This window comes from Tachyglossus aculeatus, chromosome 3 (genome assembly GCF_015852505.1).
Source record: "Tachyglossus aculeatus isolate mTacAcu1 chromosome 3, mTacAcu1.pri, whole genome shotgun sequence".
Classification (NCBI taxonomy): Eukaryota; Metazoa; Chordata; class Mammalia; order Monotremata; family Tachyglossidae; genus Tachyglossus; species Tachyglossus aculeatus.
In genome coordinates, this window is record NC_052068.1 from 35,084,422 (window position 1) to 35,101,357 (window position 16,936).

At 41.5% G+C, this 16,936-nt stretch overlaps 2 non-coding genes across 2 annotated transcripts; one reads left to right on the plus strand and one right to left on the minus strand.

Annotated features, from left to right (window-relative positions):
• Positions 1-2,607: 2,607 nt before the first annotated feature.
• Positions 2,608-2,741, plus strand: LOC119925925. Its single transcript, XR_005449852.1, has one exon. It is a non-coding gene; the product is annotated as a small nucleolar RNA SNORA7 (small nucleolar RNA).
• Positions 2,742-15,137: 12,396 nt separating this feature from the next.
• Positions 15,138-15,275, minus strand: LOC119926089. The gene has a single exon (XR_005450001.1). It is a non-coding gene; the product is annotated as a small nucleolar RNA SNORA7 (small nucleolar RNA).
• Positions 15,276-16,936: the final 1,661 nt, after the last annotated feature.

A 16,936-nucleotide genomic window follows, 5' to 3' on the forward strand; every position in this document is an offset into this window, starting at 1 on the left:
AAAGGCTGTACTTTTAAGAGTTGTCTGCTGCACAGATTTATGGCTATTTGTCCTAAAATAATGTTTATGTAATTGTATAACCTCCGACGAGCCTTTAAACTCATTGTGAGTAGGGAATATATCTTGTAACTCCATTACATTGTTGTATTGTACTCTCCCAAGTGCTTAGTACAGCACTCTGCACACAGTAAAAGTGCTCAATAAATATGATTAAGTGGAACAGAACTTTGAGTAATCAAATAGCATCATTTTTGGCTTCAATTAAACCTATTAGACTACTATTACTAGTTTTTAAATAAAGTAAATTATTTCATCATTTCGTATTGTTACATCTAGAGAACTTGTTAAAAGCCATTTAATTAGGAAAGATGTTTCAATGAGACAGTGTGAAATGCTGAGATGATGGTCAAACTTTCTATAAAAGCAATACCAACCTTTTTAAAGCTCCTAAGGTCACAGAAACCTAAAAATTCCCAAACCAGCTAAGAACAAAGATTTACCAGGTTACTATTGATAACTGAGGTCTCAAAGGAAGGAGAAAAACAGGCTTGTTAAGTGCATTGGAAAAGATGAAGAGTGTGGGCCCTTTCAGCTGTGGGCGGAAAATGGCATCTAACCTCTCTCAGAGCTTTCCGTGTCCCTATTTCAAGTTTCCCTTGCATATGTTACAGGTTTTGACATAAATTCAATTTTTCCATATTCTATGAGGAATAGACTCTGCAGTCAAATTCATTTGGATTTTTTTTTTTCTTTAAACAGGAAATCCTTATGGGCAGTACCTAGTGTCTGGGAATCATTAAAGTTTAGGTTATGTGAAACACAGATTTTCAGAGAAGAAAATAGTGAATACCAGGCACTTTTCACATTTTCCTAACCACATCTCATTACTTTCCATAAAGAATCTTGTGGACTATCAGTTCAACTTTTAAGTAAAACCAAGATATGTTTGGAGGGAGAGTTGGTAGGTATGTCTTGGAAGAAAGGAGTCGTAATTTTTAAACACGTATATAGTGTTTACTGCTCAGATCTCTTCTGCTTGTTCAGGGATATTGTTGTTTTGCTTTAGTTGAATTGAAATGCTTTTCAATCAATGGGATCAAGACCAGAATTGCATTCTGATATGTTACAGGCTCAAAGCGTTTCATGGATCCAGGACTGCTGTCTAGTAAAATGGCTGAGACTCAAAAGTAAAGTGTCAGAAATGAACCTTCCATGGAAAGTTCATGTAAAGGGAATTCCCAAATCAGCTGTTATTTTCTGTGTGCATTACTCTAAATGTGCAGTACTGCTGCTATCTTGAGATCAGAATTGGGGTTTTAATTTCCTAATGGTCTTCAGCTGTGATATATTAACCTTAGAGCAGATCTGCTGTGAAAGTAAGATTACCTATATTTATGCCTTCCATATAGCAGTCAAACCACCTAACCATGCTGTACGTTTTGTGAAGAAAAAAATTAAAAGGTTCGTAAAGGCAAGAACAACTAATAATAAACCCCGGGTCCTGATAGGACATAGATAATTTTCTTTTAAAAATCAGAGCTTTAAAGAAAATATAATAAGAAAACCCTTTGTAATGTTGATCAGATTGTCAAACCATAAGTCACAGAAAGAGTAACATTGTAAATGAATTACATGGATCTTGGAAACAAAATGCAACAATTTCATGCAAGGGTTAGTATAAAAGGAAGAGTAAAATAAAGAAGGTATTAAGGAATGAAGTGAATTATATATATAGTAAATATGTTTTTTTTTCAAAAGGGTTGTTAGTTGACTTGCATTTTTGCTTTAGTAAGATTTCTTTTTAGAAAAATCTCCTTAACCTTGTTTTGTGTTTGTGCCTAAATAAAATTGTTTTCTATAAAAGGAAAAAACATTAGAAACACATTTTTATTAATTTACAAATGTGTATGATCTTTAGCATCTTGTATACTTTGGCCATAAAGATATTTGTTCTGCACCATTTGGTAGAAATGTATAGTCAGCACGTTACTGAATGTGCAATAAATAATAAATGCATTGAACATCCAGTCTCTCAGATAAAGCATAATTATTTTCATTTTCCCTATCATGAAAATGATTTTTTTTAAAGTTCAGAATATTGAGTAAGGTCATCATCATAAAAAAGCAGTGTGGCCAGTTGGAAAGAATATGGGCCTGGGAATAAGAGGACCTAGGCTGTAATCCTGGCTCGGGCAATGACTGTTGTTAAGCGCTTAGTACAGTGCTCCGCACACAGTAAGCAGTTCATAAATACGATTGAATGAATATCTTTATTATTATCGTCTGTTAAGCACTTACTATGTGTCAAGCAGGGTGAGACCTTGGGCAAATAACTTCTCTGGGCCTATTTCCTCAACTGTAAAATGGGGATTCAAAACCTGTTTTCCCTGGGGACTGTGAGCCCCATGCAGCACAGGCACTGTGTCCGACCTAATTGACTTGTACCAACCCCAGTGCTTAGAACAATGTTTGACACATGATGAGTGTTTAACGAGTTCCATAAAACAAAAAATCAAACAAACAAACTCTTGATAACCTTTCAGTGGGATTTCTGACACCAAGAATGTTGGAAGAAAGAATAGTCCGGAGGTGCACACCTTTTTTTTTCCCCTCGCAGGGTCGCACCTGGAGAGTTTTCAGTACTCTACCAGTCTTGACTAAGGGAGGGTCAGGCAGAGACCTACTCATTCCATTCCTAGCTTGGGCAGTGGCTAGCGAGTGGAAGGCAATCGGCTCCAAGTCAAAACTCAACTGTGCTGGGCAGCAGCAACATGGGAGAGAGTCGAGGAAGGAGACTGCAGGGAAGGAGGTAATGGTAAACCACTTCCATATTTTCACCAAGAAAACTCTATGGGTACATTACAGATGGATACATTGCAGATGGAGGTGAGGTTTCTGGAAGAGATGCGTCCATCGCGTTGCTATGGGTCGGAGACGACTTGACAGCATAAGACAAGCACACCTTTTTTATTCATAATCAATTAATCAATCATATTCATTGAGTGCTTACGGTGTGCAGATCAATATACTAAGGGCATGGAAGAGTACAATTCAACAGAGTTGGCAGACATTGCCTGCCCACAACAAGCTTACAGCCTAGAGGTGGAGACAGATATTCATATAAATAAATCAACTGTAGATATGTCCATAATAATGATGGCCTTTGTTAAGCACTTACTATGTGCAAAGCACTGTTCTAAGTGCTGGGGAGGATACACGGTGATTAGGTTGCCCCACTTGGGGCTCACAGTCTTAATCCCCATTTTACAGATGAGGTAACTGAGGCCCAGAGAAGTGAAGTGACTTGCCCACAGTCCCACAGCTGACAGTTGGCGGAGCCGGGATTTGAACCCATGACCTCTGACTCCAAAGCCCGGGCTCTTTCCAATGAGCCACGCTGCCATAAGTGCTGTGGGGCTGAGGGAGGGGCCAATACAGGGCACAAATCGAAGTGCAAGTGACACAAAAGGGAGTGGGAGAAGAGATGAGAGTTTGCTTGGTCAGGGAAGACCTCTTGGAGGAGATGTGCTTTCATTAGATATTAATTAGATATTTATTAGAAAATAATGCAGGGCCTTATCACAAAGGGGAGCTACCTCTGTTAGAGTATGATAGGTTGTTGCAAGAAGGAAAATTGGTGACTGTGTTTGAATGCATTGCCAAGTCTGTGAAGACCGTAGTCTACTTTCGAGTATTTGCCCAAAACTACTTTTCATTCATTCATTCAGTCAGTCATATTTATTAAAGGCTTACTGTGTTCGGTACACAGTACTAAGCACTTGGGAGAGTCCAATATAACAATGAACAGACACATTCCCTGACCACAATGAGCTTAGACTCTAGGTGGGGCAGGGGCAGACATTAATATAAATTAAGACGGATTTGTACATAAGTACTGTGGGGCTGGGAGGGAAGAAGAATAAAGGGAGCAAGTCAGGGCGATGCAGAAGGGTGTGGGAGAAGAGGAAACGGGGCTTTTCCATAATCGTAATGTAAAAATTGCCCAACGGAAAGAAATAAAGTGATATTTTGTGAAATACTGCATTTTCTTGGTTCTGGAAGAATTTAAATTCTTCCAGTCTTAATTTTAAGCTCTAATTTTAATTAATTATTTTTTCCCAAAGAAAGTGATGGTTTTTCCAGACATGCCAACATTCAATCGATAAGTTGTTATATAAATTTCGCATGGCATATCTTTTCTTTCCCAATGCAACTAAAATTCATGCCACAAAAATATAGCATTTGCCCTGTGCATTTTTAAAATAAGCATTTAAACTTTTGGTAAAAAGAACTAATTGAATGCAAAAGACAATGAGAGTTCTGATAATGTCTGAGGGTTAACTAAGGATACTGCAGGAATGTTCTGCTGAAAGCAAAAGAAAAAGGGTTTTTTTTAATTAAAAAGACAATTGGGAAAGCAAGGCAAGAGAAGAGGAAAAAAACAAGTAATATGACGTGAGAGAGACTTTCATGGATTTCCACCTTTTTTTATGGTATATGTTAAGCACAAACTGCGTGTCAGGCTATAGTGGTGAGATAGATACATGATAATTAAATTGGACACAGTCCAAATCCCACATGGGGCTCACAGTTTCAATCCCCATTTTACAGACGAGGTAACACACGCCCTGGGAAGTTAAGTAGTAATAATAATAATAATGACATTTTTAAGCGATTACTATGTGCAAAGCACTGTTCTAAGCGCTGGGGAGGTTACAAGGTGATCAGGTTATCCCACGGGGGGCTCACAGTCTTAATCCCCATTTTATAGATGAGGCAACTGAGGCACAGAGAAGTTAAGTGACTTGCCCAAAGTCATACAGCTGATGAGTAAAATAAAAGCTTCTAAAACCCTCTTACACACTCTAAACTCTCTTACAGCAGTTGACAAGTTGTGGTTTGCTTCTCAGTCTTTGTTTAAAGTTAAATGACTTGCCCAAGGTCACCCAGCAGATAGGTGGCAGAATTGGGATTAGAACCCAGGCTCTTCTGACTCCCAAACCCAAGCTCCATCCACTAGGGAACACTGCTTCTTGAGTTTTTCAAGACTTTCTGCCAACTCACATCATCTTATATCAATCAATCAATCAATCAATCGTATTTATTGAGCGCTTACTGTGTGCAGAGCACTGTACTAAGCACTTGGGAAGTACAAGTTGGCAACAACTTGTATAAATCTGCTCTCTCCTACCACCTCTCCCCAGCTCACCCACTTTGCTCCTCTCAAGCCAATCTTCTTACTACACCTCACTATCACCTCTCCTATCTCCACTTCCTTCCCCATGAAGTTCTTCATCACATATCAATCATTAGCCACCTCTAGCATTTGCATATCCTTCCATATATGTGTGTATATGGAAGTGTGTGTATATATATATATATAAAATCAATTGTTTGGTCAATTATTCTGATTAGCTGATTTGAAAATATTAGGATGTGACACCATTAGAGCTCCTTGGGCTCAGAGAATGTGTCTTGGGATTCATTTGTGCTTTCCCAAACGTTTAACACAAGCACTGCACCCAGAGGGAGCTGAATTAATTCTATTATTACAATGCAATTCCCCCAGCCAGTTTTTAACCTTGTACTTCTGCCGAACATTCATGAAAAGGAAAAGAAACAAAGATACCAAGTGCTCATCCCAGAGGGCAGCTCTTTCTGTTCCCAATTTTTTCCAAAGGGACATTTCCTGGACTTTTCTCCCTCTACCACCAAGAACTGGATAGGGATTAAAGGAAGAGAGTTGGCTATGTAATGTGAGAAAGTCCTCAGTTTAAGCCCTGGATTTATTTAAGGAGTTTCAGGGCTAGTAGCTCATTTTTTTTAAACTCAGCTCTGGATCTGTTCCTGGTCTAGGCACCGAGGCAAAAATGACAACGTGGTGAGTCTTTTGTGTATGGTTCTGTGTCATTTTTGCCAGGATGACTCACCCAATTGTTACATAAACATTTCATCATAAAATGGATCAGAGAGACAGCATTTTGATTATTGGACTATCAGGTTGAGGAGGTAACTGTCCCTGGGACTTTGCGGCATCAAAAGGTTTCAAATCAAGACTGGTCTGGTGATGAATCGATCTGTTTATTGAGCGCACACTGTGTGTAGAACATTGTACTAAGCACTTGGGAGATTACAATATACCAGAGTTGGTAGACACAGTCCCTGCCCACAGTGAGTTTATAGTCTAGAGGAGGGTCAGTGTTGATTCTATGACAGACCTTTGTGCTGGCCCACCTGGATTGTCCCAAAACCTCTTTCATTCCACACATTCTCCTGGTGGGCTCATGGGCTCACATTGTTGCAGTTATCAGGTCTAGTTGGAGAGCTCCTAAATCCAAATCTCCAATCCTGTCCTTTGTTGTAGTTTACCCTCTCTTCTGCCTGCAGGACATCACCTGGCTGGCCTGCAAGCACTTAAATGCAAAATATTCCAAACTGGAACTCCTCTTTCCTCCTAATTCTTACATCGTCGACAACACTGTCTTCATCCCTGCCCTAGAAACTTGGTGTCGTCTTTGATTCCTCTGTCTTTTACCTATACGTTCAATGGGACTCTAAATCCTGCTGGTTCTTTCTCTGTAATATTTCATAGATCTTTCATTCTCTCCAGCCTTGTGATCACCTTCCTCTCCCCCTCGCCCCCATCTCCATCCCCCCATCTTACCTCCTTCCCTTCCCCTCAGCACCTGTATATATGTATATATGTTTGTACATATTTATTACCCTATTTATTTATTTATTTATTTTATTTGTACATATCTATTCTATTTTATTTTGTTAGTATGTTTGGTTTTGTTCTCTGTCTCCCCCTTTTAGACTGTGAGCCCACTGTTGGGTAGGGACTGTCTCTATATGTTGCCAACTTGTACTATCCAAGCGCTTAGTACAGTGCTCTGCACACAGTAAGTGCTCAATAAATGATTGATTGATTGATTGATTGATCACCTGTGAGCTCACCTCCTCCAGGAGGCCTTTCCAGTTTGAGCCCCCCTTTCCTCTGCTCCTCCCCATCACCCCTACTCCCTTTCTCTGCTCTACCCCCTCCCCGTCCCACAGCATTTGTGTATATGTATGCATATTTATTGTTTTATTTCTCCATTTATTTTATTAATGATGTGTATATATCTATAATTCTATTTATTTATATTGATGCTACTGATGCAAGTCTACTTGTTTTGCTTGGTTATCTGTCTCCCTCCTTCTAGACTGTGAGCCTGTTGTTGGGTAGGGATTGTCTCTATTTGTTGCCGAGTGCTCAGTACAGTGCTCTGCACATGGGTAAGCACACAATAAATATGACTGAATGAATGAATCACTACTCTAATGGAGCCTTCATTGCCCCACTGTCTGAATTTCTCCAACGTTTTCCTTACTAGTGTCCCCACCTCAAATTACTGTGTGCAGAGACAGACACTAATATAAATACATTACAGATATGTACGTAATATTGTAGGGCTGAGGGAGGGATGAATCAAGGGCACAAACTCAAAGGAAGGCCAGAAGGGAATGGGAGAGGAGGAAATAACGGCTTAGGGAAGGTCAGAGATGTGCTTTTAATTAGGCTTTGACAGTGGGGAGAGCGATCATCAGTCCCATATGAAGAGGGAGGGTGTTTCAAGCCAGAGGCAGGATGTGGGCAAGAGGTTGGAGGCAAGATAGTTGAGATCATGATGATTAGAGGAACAAAATGTGCGGGCTGGGTTGTAGTAGGAGAGCAGCGTGGTAAAGTAGAAAGGGGCAATGTGATTTAATTTACTTGTACATATTTAATATTCTATTTATTTGGATAATGATGTGCATTTAGCTTTAATTCTATTTGTTCTGACAACTTGACACCTGTCCACATGTTTTGTTTTGTTGTCTGTCTCCCCCTTCTAGCCTGTGAGCCCGTTGTTGGTTAGGGACCGTCTCTATATGTTGCCAACTTGTACTTCCCAAGCACTTAATACAGTGCTCTGCACACAGTAAGCGCTAAATAAATGCGATTGAATGAATGAATGAATGAATTGAGGGCTTTATAGTCAATGCACCCACCCCTGGCTTGTACCAACCGGGATCTTCCTGGACTGGGAAAGCCTCAGTGACACATTGTAAAGTCAAACCAGACCTCTGATCAACAAGATTTCTGTGGAAAGGTTTTACTTTGTTTTACCAATGTGCAAGGGAGTGACACATATACACAGTCACTCACTCACTCCATTCCACCAAGGGTCCAATACCAGTCTGCTGGTCAAGGGAACCCGTTCAGCCAATGCTTCTTCTTTCTGCTTCCAAGTGCTGCTGCCTTCTGCTGCTTCTGAGTGCTGCTCTCTTGTTGCTTCTGCTTCTCCAGCATGCCTCCCTTTTTCTCTTGTTGCGTCTCTGCATATTTTTTGCATGCCCCCTTGCAAATCCAAACGAGAGCCTTTTATCTAACCTAGGGATCGCAGCTGTGGCTCTACTTGCAGTCATTGATTGGTCCAGGCCCATTACCAGGTAGAGCAGGGAGAGAAAGCCACACCTCCCTCATTCATTCAATTGTATTTATTGAGCGCTTACTGTGTGCAGAGCACTGTACTAAGCGCTTGGGAAGTACAAGTTGGCAACATATAGATACGGTCCCTACCCATCAACGGGCTCACAGTCTAGAAGGCGGAGACAGACAACAAAACAAAACATGTGGACAGGTGTCAAGTCGTCAGAACAAATAGAAGTAAAGCTAGATGCACATCATTAACAAAATATATAGAATAGTAAATATGAACAAGTAAAATAAATAGGGTAATAAATCTGTACAAACATATATACAGGTGCTGTAGAGAGGGGAAGGAAGTAGGGCGGGGGGATGGGGAGGAGGTGAGGGTAAAGGGGGCTCTGTCTGGGAAGGCCTCTTGGAGGAGGTGAGCTCTTAGAAAAGCTTTGAATGGAGGAAGAGAGCTTGCTTGGAAGATGTGTGGAGGGAGGGCATTCCAGGCCAGGGGTAGGACGTGGGCCGGGGGTCGACGGCAGGACAGGCAAGAATGAGGCACAGTGAGGAGGTTAGCGGCAGAGGAGCGGAGGGTGTGGGCTGGACTGTAGAAGGAGAGAAGGGAGGTGAGGTAGGAGGGGGCGAGGTGATGTTGTTCACGGGATCACACACAGTCACTAAGGCAGCTTGTTGTGGGCTCAACACATTAAGGAATTCTGTTTGTGTGGAGGTGGATGGGCAACCACTGGAGGTTATCTAGGAGTGGGGAAACATGGCAACAAGGGAAACATGAGAAACAAGGAGTGGGGACACATTTTTTCTAGAAAAATGATCAGAGCAGAAACGTGAAGTATGAACTTCAGTGGGGAGAGACAGGAGTCAGTAAGGAGGCTAATGTAGTAATCCAGTATCCAATATGTATTTGGATAAACATGGTAGTAGTTTAGATGGAGAGGATAGTGTGGATTTTAGAGATGTTGTGAAGGTTGAACTGATGGAATTTGGTGACAGACTGAATATAATAATAATAATGATGATGATGGCATTTGTTAAGCGCTTACAATGTGCCAAGCACTGTTCTAAGCACTGGGAGGGATACAAAGTAATCATGTTATCACACATGGGGCTCACAGTCTTAATCCCCATTTTACAGATGAGGTAACTGAGGCCCAGAGAAGTGAAGTGACTTGCCCAAAGTCACACAGCTGATAAGTGGTGGAGCCGGGATTAGAACCCATGACCTCTGACTCCCAAGCCCAGGCTCTTTCCACTGAGCCACGCTGCTTCTCTAATATGCGGATTGAGTGAAAGATAATGCCAAGGTTACGGACTTGTGAGACCGGGAAAATGGTGATGCTGTCTGTAGTGATAGGATAGACAGGAGGAGGACATGGTTTGCATGGGAAGATAAGGCGTTCTGTTTTGGACCTGTGAAGTCTTCTTTCTTCAGTCCATCATGCTACCATCCAAAACTGTTCTTACACTACCCTCAGAGCTTGCAACCTGTTTTGGTCCCAGTGTCTTGCCCTTCCCCACAAATGGAAACCTCTTCCCTTCAAATTCACCAAATCACAACCCTTCCCACCTTTGAAGGCTCCCTAAAATGTCACCTCCTCCAAGAGACAGTTACTTACTTTTAATGTCCTACTTTCCTGATCATGCAATTCACATGCTTGTAACCCCATCACCTTAACACTCAAATCCAATAGCATGTTATATTTATTTAAATATATACTTTTTATCATTTGCTGGGTTTTTAAATGGCATTTGTTAAGCACTTACTACGAATCAGTCACTCTACTAAGCGCTGGGGTAGAAACAAGATAATCAAGTTGGGCACAGTCCCTGTCCTATGTAATGATGGCATTTGTTAAGTGCTTACTATGTCCTATATAGAGATCACAGTGTTAATCTCCATTTTCAGATGGGGTACAGAGAAGTTAAGAGATTAGCCCAAAGTCACACAGCAGCCCCGCGGTGGAGCGGGGATTAGAACCCAAGTCCTCTTACTCAGAGACCCCGTGATTTCTCTACTAGACCAGATTGATTTTCATATTTTCAATCTTGCTCTTTTACCTATTGTTTGGTGACTTGTGTCCACATGTCTTCCTCATTAGGGCAGGGTTCAGGGGTGCCAATTCTAGAGAGTGACTGATAGTCAATCAATTAATCAGTCAATAGGATTTTCTGCACATCTGCTGTGTGCTGAGTACTGTACTTTACACTTGGCTGTGCACAACAGAATTAGTTGTCATGATCCCTGCTCTTAATTTAGAATCTAGCTGGGGAGAGGGGCACTAGAATAAATTACCAATAGGAGAAAGAATGAAAAGTGGATAAGTATGTGAGTTAGTGCTTAAATAATAGAGTAGATAAGATATATATATCTTTTGTATATATATATATATGTATATATATATATATATATATATACATATATATATATATATATATATATATATATATATATACAAAAGTGCCACTAGATGTTGCATGTATGTGCTTAGGTAGCACAAAAGTACTGAACAGGCAGGAGAGGGGCATATAAACAAGGGAAATTAGTAATTGAATTAATAATTGAAGCAGTGTGGCTCAGTGGAGAGAGCATGGGCTTGGGAGTTAGAGGTCATGGGTTCTAATCCCAGCTCTGCCACTTGTCAGCTGTGTGACTTTGGGCGAGTCACTCAACTTCACTGAGCCTCAGTTACCTCATCTGTAAAATGGGGATTAAGACTTTGAGCCCCATGTGGGACAACCTGATCACCTTGTATCCCCCCAGTGCTTAGAACAGTGCTTTGCACATAGTAAGCGCTTAACAAATGCCATCATTATTATTAGTAATTCATTGGGGAAGGCATCCTGGAGAAGATGTGATTTCAGAAGAGCTTTGAAAATGTGGAGGGCTGTAGTCTGGTGAATTTGAATGAGGAGAAAATTCCAGACACTAGAGAAGATGGGAGCAAACAATCATCAGTGGGAGAGTTGAGAATGAAGAGCAGTGAGCAGGTTAATTTAAGAAAAAAAGGATAAGAGCTGGGGCGTAGTAGGAGAAGAGAGTGGATAAATAGGAGGGAGAGAGCTGATCGATTGCCTATAAGTCATTAGTCAGGAGTTTTCTTCGATGTACAGAGGAACTAGCAACCATTGAAAAATTCTGAGACATGAGGAGACATGAGCTTAAAGTCAGAGAAAAGTAATCCAGTTAGAGGAGTGAAATTTGGACTGGCAGAAGAAGAGGCTGAAGGCAGGGAGATAGGTGTGGAGGCTAATTCATTTGATCGTATTTATTGAGCGCTTACTGTGTGCAGAGCACCGTACTAAGCACTGGGGAGGTACAAGTTGGCAACCTATAGAGACAGTCCCTACCCAACAGTGGGCTCATAGTCTAGAAGGGGGAGACAGACAACAAAACAAAATGTATTAACAAAATAAAATAAATAGAATATATATGTACAAGTAAAATAAATAAATAAATAGAGGAGGCTAATGTTTTAGCAAGCCAGGATATAACAAGTGCCTAGGCCAGGATAGTGGTCATCTGGATAGAGAGTATAGGTGGACCCTGCAGGCACTGTGGAGGGAAACACAGTGGGATTTGCTGACTGTCTGAATTTAGGGGTTGAAAGAGAGTAGGAGTCTTAGGAGGAAGACTGCCAATAACAATGTAAAGGTTACAGACCTCAGAACAGAAGTCCGGGGGTGGTAGTGGTGCTGACTGTAATTGAAAAGTTAGGTAGGGGAGAGGAATTAGAAGGGAAGATGAATTCAGTTTGGGACATTAGCTTAAAATGTCAGTAGGACATCCTCGTAGAGATGTTTCAGAGGTAGGAGGAAATGCAAGACTGCAGAGAAGGAGAGTGAACAGGGCTAGTGAGAAGATTTGGGAGTTATTAACATAAGGGAGGTAGGATGAAGCTGGAGGAGTAGATTAGCTCACCGAAGGAGTGAATATAAAGTGAGAAAAGGAGATCCAGGACAAGGATTGAGGGACACCCTCCGTTAGTGAGTGGAAGTAAGGGAACGGCAGGCAAAGGGAACTGAGAAAGAGCACCTTGAGGGGGTCAAAGGATTATCAGAAGAGAGCTGTGTAAGTAAAAGCAAGGTTAGTTAAGGTTTCCAGGAGAAGGTAATGATTGAGAGATTGAAGAGGAAGTCCATTATTTTTAGCGGGAAGAGGGTCATTGTGTACCTTGGAGAGAACAGTCTCAGTGGAATAGAGTGTAGAAACCACATTGTAGAAGGACAAGAAGGGAGGTGGAAGTGAAGAAGTTGAGGCAGCGGGTTTATACATCCCATTTTAGGAGATGAGAAAGGAATGGGAAGGGGGTGATGGGGTGATAACTGGAAGGAGCAGCAGGATCCAGAGCAAATTTTTTTTTTTGCAAGGGGTGCAGGGGAGAAGTGGGCAGGTTTCAAGGAGAAGGAGAAGGGAGCTGTTGAAGATGGCAGTCAGGAAGGGAGGAAGGGTGGGTACTAGTGTATTTTCAAGGTGAGAAGGGATAGGGTGGGCAGCACAGGTGGTAGATTTTGAAACTAGAAAGGAGATTTCCTTTTGAAAGATGACTGAGGAGAATGAGAATTTGGATTTGGGGCTGATGATAGTTGGGGACTGGAGCTTACAGCTGCTGACTTTGGACTTGTCAAGAAGGAAGTTGATAATGTCAACAGGCTGGGAGAAGGAAGGGGGGCCTTCAGAAGGGAGTTAAAGGTCTGGAATAGTTGGTGGAGTCCATTGACATGGGTGATGATGATAGAAGGAAATAGGGAAGGAGAGTGGTCAGGGCTAGTGAGACAGATTTTGGAGTCATTTGCATAAGAGAGGTAGGATGAAGCCACAGGAGCAAATCAGCCCCTAAAGGAATGAATGTCAAGTGAGAAGAGAAGGAGTCACAGAACCAAGGATTGTGCTCTCAGGAAGAGGTCAGAGTTACAGCAAGTAAGGATGAATTGAAAGGCAGCTTGGTGCCTGGATTTCCACCAGCAGGATTTTATGGCATGGGCTCAGGAGCGGAGGAAACATTCTGTGGAGGCAATCTTGTGCTGAGGGTTGGTGATGCGAGATTGCTTTCAAAGAGGGAAAAAGAGTTGAGTTCAACAGAGAGGGTGGTTTTGAAGATGTGAATTTGTGTAGCAAGAGGGGAGAGATTGAGCAGGGAGCCCACGTGGGACATGAAGGCTTGGATTCCATGGAAGGGGTCTACAGATTTGAGATCTTGGGGTGCGGAAGAGAAGGCAGGTTAGGAGTTTTTGGTTAGATGGTGGTAATTCAGGGTTGGTAAGGTCAGAAATGATACAATGAATTGTGATGATGAGAGCTCCTAGCATCCCAGCAGAACTGGGACAGGATTTGAGGGGCTGCCCTCCCTAATAATGGGGCCAAGGGGGAAGCTGTAACTATGGAAATCTCTTTGTCATGTTCTTTCCCATCTCTCAGTAGGGACCAGAAACTCCATTTATAAATCCATTTAAACCTGTCACCCAACTCTAGCAGTTAAAAACTTCTTTCAACTTTCTTTCATTCTTTCAATCGTATTTATTGAGCTTTTACTGTGTGCAGAGCACTGTACTAAGCGCTTGGGAGAGTGCAATGCAACAATAAACAGACATCTTCCCTGCCCACAACGAGCTTACAGTCTTCAGCATCCAGGAATATATGTTTATTCAATTGTTTATTTTGACATTTCTTTTCATGTTTGTCTCTCCTTTAGGAGTGTAAACTCTTTGTGGCTGTCAGTTATGTATCCTGTATTTGCCAAGTACCTGGTGCACTACTAAATAACACTACCAGAAGCAGCGTGGCTTAGTGGGAAGGGCACGGGCTTAGGAGTCAGAGGACGTGGGTTCTAATCCGGCCCCGCCACTTGTCTGCTGTGTGATCTTGGGCAAGCCTCTCAACTTCTCTGTACCTCAGTTACCTCATTTGTAAAATGGGGATTAAGACTGTGAGCCCCACGTGGGACAACCTGATTACCTTGTATCTACTCCTGTGCCTAGAACAGTGCTTGGCACATAGTAACTGCTTAACAAATGCCATAATTATTAATTATTATTTCTCTAGATCTTATTGGCCGCAGGCTTAGCATAAAATGGAATCCCCACAGAGCTCCAAAGGCTTTCCATGTGGGTCTTTCTAATTCCTTGTCTGTGTGATCCCCTCCCAACTTGGGTCTGACTGCATGTCCATTTCCATGACCCCCCTGCTTACGGGACTGTATCCACCTCTCTGACCCAGTATTTGTGCCTGAAAGTTCTCCTTTCTGCCCCAAGGTGTGTCTATGCTTCTCATTTTTTCTCTAGCCCCTCTCTGAGATAGCCCTACCTCTAGTTCTCCTCCATTCTTGAACTGCAAAGCTGGCACCCTATTGTTATTTCTGTGATAGGTTCCCTGGTACTTATTCTTTGCGCCCACTAGTAATAATTATGGTATTTGTTAAGCACTATGGGTCTAGCTCTGTACTGAGCACTTGTTGTCTTATGCTGTCGAGTTGTGTCTGACCCATAGCGATGCCATAGACACATCTCTTCCAAAATGCCCTACTTCCATCTGCAATCGTTCTGGTAGTGTATCCATAGATTTTTTTGGTAAAAATATGGAAGTGGTTTACCATTGCCTCTTTCTTTCTGCGCAGTAAACGAGTCTCTGCACTTGACTCTCTCCTATGCTGCTGCTGCCCAGTACAGGTGAGTTTTGACTTGTAACAGATTGGCTTCCACTCGCTAGCCACTGGCCAAGCTAGGAATGGAATGGGTATGCCTCTGTTTGACTCATCCTCTCGTAGTCAAGACTGGTAGACTACTGGAAACTCTCCAGGTGCAACCCTGAGAGGGGGTACTAAGCACTAGGACAGATATACCATTATTATTATTATTATTATTATTATTATTATTATATAGTATGTGCATATTGGACTCAGTCCCTGTCTCGCATGGACCTCACAGTCCAAGAGGGATGGAGGTAAGGTATGTAATTCACATTTTACCGATGAAGAAATTGAGGCACGGAGAAATTAAGAGATCTGCCTAAGGTCACAAAACAGGCAAGTGAGAGAACCAGGATTAGAACCCAAGTCTTCTGATTCCTAGGCCCATGTTCTTTCCACAAGGCCCCACTACTTCTCTAATACGAGGTGTTCAATAATGCTACTTGTAACTCATTCATTCATTCAATTGTATTTATTGAGTGCTTACTGTGTGCAGAGCACTGTACTAAGCACTGCAGGCACAGTTTTGTCTAAAATTATTTCTGGAATTTCAGGACCATCATGCATCGAGTGAATGCTGCCATTTTAAACTTTCAAATTTCCATACACTTGGAGCTAAATTTCCTTTTTAGGTAAAAAATAAAAGGGCAAATTCTCATTTCACCAAGAGTAACCCAACGTTGGGTCATTCCTAAATGGTAGTTGCCAACAATAAATAATGAAAATAGTATATACGAAACACAATTGCATATCATATCTATAAGGGCAGGAATTGTCTATACTGATTTATTGTACTTTCCAAGTGCTTAGTACTGTGCTCTGCCCATAGTAAGCATTCAATAAATATGATTGACTATATTGAGAGAGCCAGGTCTCCTGAAAATTATATCATCAAAATGTTTAAACCAGTTTTCTCTTTTAAATATTCAATGTTATTTTTTTCAACTCTACTGAGCGCTAAGCACTGAACTAGGAACAATACAAGAGTAAAATAGTAAGACACATATTCCCTGCCCTCAAAGAGCTTACAAACTAATGGAGGAGACTGAAATAATATTACAAATGGAGGACTGGTTCCTGAATCACAATCAGATATGCTAATTTTAAACAAAATTGCATAATCAGTTGAGTAATATAGCGCAGTAGCGTTAAGGATGTTCCACGATAAGGAAACTGAAGTTTACTTCATCGGAAGTGAAATGGGTATGTCTTTCTTCTTCCCACTCCACCGCCCTCTAAAACTGCCCCTTAAGCCCTCCATTGTGACTTTTAACTGCCTAGATCAATTTTCTACAAAAACGTTCAGTCCATGTTTCCCTACTCCTCATTCATTCATTCATTCAATTGTATTTATTGAGCGCTTACTGTGTGCCTCCTTCCCTTCCCCACAGCACCTGTATATCTGTATATGTACATATGTATATATGTTTGTACGTATTTATTACTCTATTTATTTATTTATTTTACTTGTACATATTTATTCTACTTATTTTATTTTGTTAATATGTTTTGTTTTGTTGTCTGTCTCCCCCTTCTAGACTGTGAGCCCACTGTTGGGTAGGGACCGTCTCTATATGTTGCCATCTTGTACTTCCCAAGTGCTTAGTACAGTGCTCTGCACACAGTAAGTGCTCAATAAATACGATTGAATGAATGAATGAATGAATGAATGAATGCAGAGCACTGTACTAAGAGCCCTTGGGAAGTACAAGTTGGTAACATATAGAGACGGTCCCTACCCAACAACGGGCTCACAGTCTAGGTCTTCCCAGCCTGAGCCCCCTTTTCC